Here is a 2,316-nt window from a genome sequence, read left to right as displayed (position 1 = left end):
GAGGAGGGCTCGGGGCGGCCGCCCGGGCTGCCGGCTGTGCCTCGCCGCGCCTCGCTGCTCACTCGCTGTCCGCCTGCCCTTGGTGCTCTCCCAGCTCCAGGCAATGTCCTGCGCCCGTGCACGTCCCAGTCCCCGCTGTCCCACCGACGTCTTTCACCCGAGGACAGCTGCTGTCGGGTTGGAGAAGGGCTTTCAGCCGGCTGCTGGAGGTCAAACAGATGAAAATCCAGTCAGCAGTGAAAGGACAAACTCCAGTTCTCACAGGAAGCCTTGGTGAATGTTTAGTACGCTGAAAGGAGTTTCCAAGCCTTCACATGGAAATGTTTGCCTCTCTCCTCCTCTTTCTCCAATGATGCTTAAAATAAAGACTGCTATTTCAGCGATAAAAAGAGTTACACTACTTTAAGAGTTGATTTAATTATAGCTCTAGTGGTTTTAGTGTAGATTCATGAATTGCTTTCAAGATTTTCCTTCCGTGGCTAAGTGGAAAGTTCTTAGTTGTGGCTTGGCAAATGCACGGTGAGGGGAAAATCTGCCAATGCCTTAAATAAACAGCTTGTTAGGGGTACAGCATGGGGTGACCATCTCTTCAGAAAATAAGACTTCCCACCTGCTTCTTTAATTCATGCACTCACAGTGCAAGTCCACATCTTCTTCCACTATTAAACAACAAAATTATCTGGAGAAAAAAATGTTTCAAAGTCAAAGTGCTGCCACTTCTGTACACCTCCTTGGAACTTCTGGACAAAAACACATTGTAAGTGGTGACCGACAGGTCGCTTTTTCTCTTAAAAACATGAGCTCCCCCACTGTGCGGGGAAGTGGTGGTTTCTTACAGCATTACAGTAGAAGCTGGAACAAGCTGCTGTCTCCTTTCTGCCGGATTATGTCATGCCCCAGTTTCCTGGGTACCCGAAGTCTGCAGAATGGAATCTGGACTCATTTGGTTTGTTTGTTTCCTCAGATGGCTAGAAAGTGAATGAACCTGTGTTTTCTTCCATGATGGCTATGCTCCACTGTCTCTGTGCTCCCAGATGTGACTTGAATTAATTTAGAACAGCTGTGTGGTATCTTGTTATTGCCTTGGTGACTGCACTGTGCACTGCCCTCCCCACCACAGGGCAATTCTTAATGGCATGAGCTGCATGCTAGCAAAACCTGGAGCTGTGCTTCCTGCCCTCCTTTTCACATCCTCTTTGGCTTTGCTTTCTTCCGCAGTTGGCCTCTGCTTGCAGCCTGGCTGGGATTCAGTTCAAAGCCAGGACACATTCAGGTGTCCACAAGGAGGTGACTACATGAGCTCGAGTTGTCTTAAGCTTTCACTGTGGCCAGAGGAAATCTGGCTGGGACAGTCATGGACAGTTAGAGAGGGATTTGGTCACACTAAAGTAGACACGCAGCTGGAACTCATCACTCAAGCAAAGGTGCTGGTTTTGCTTGGTGCTCACCAGGATTCCCTCTAGTAAGGAGGACCTTGTGTAGGTTTTGTGCCATACCTGCCAGCCTCATATGGCAGAGGTCTGGGTGTCTGGCTGGCTTCTTTTGGGCATCTGAGTGTCTCATGCCATGGCAGGCCTGATGGATTGCTCTTTGGGGTGCATTCCCCAGTCTAGGTCTCTGCTGACCTGATAAGTTTGAATGGCTCAAAATATGTTGAAAATAAATATCAGTCCTGAGTTTAGTCACATCCACTTCATCCTTATCCAGTGGCCCTGCTCTAATCTGCTAGACAAATAGCAACACCATCATTACCAAGTGTCTCAAATCTGCTAGGAAGTCAGCTGTGTGAGAAACAAAGATAACTCTGGCCAGTCACTTCTGAATGTTTGTGTGCACCAGCACCAATTATCTCATTGGCATCTGTCTGGCCTTGTTTCCTCTCCTCATCAATCCCTGTCCACAGCCACACTATTTCTAAACAGATGCTGGTTCTGCCCACCACAGCTGTGTGCAAACAGAGAGATAGCAAAACCCCAAAGGAAGCAAAAAGGACTTGTACACACAATATTGTGTATACACAATCTTTGGCTGGTACAGCACAACCCTACCCCGAACTCCACAAAGCTCTCCATGCCAGAAACATGTGTGCTTTAGTCTGCTTGGGCAGAGTGTTGCAGAAAACAGCCAGGGCTGTCTTGAATTCACCCTACACCTCATGGAATAGGGTGGACAATGAAGCACTCCTGGAGGGTCACCCTGCCACTTTTGTCTGCTGGCCTTGGCTGTTTATGATGATTCTCTTAGGAAGCTGCTCCTTCTGATGCTGTGAAGGTCTCATCTCATGTGACATCCATTTGCAAGGTGATCAATTGCATA

Source organism: Lonchura striata, chromosome 3 (assembly GCF_050655825.1).
Source record: "Lonchura striata isolate lonStrDom1 chromosome 3, ASM5065582v1, whole genome shotgun sequence".
In the NCBI taxonomy this organism is placed as follows: Eukaryota; Metazoa; Chordata; class Aves; order Passeriformes; family Estrildidae; genus Lonchura; species Lonchura striata.
The sequence above is the reverse complement of the archived record's forward strand: the minus strand, read 5'-3'. Positions refer to the sequence as shown.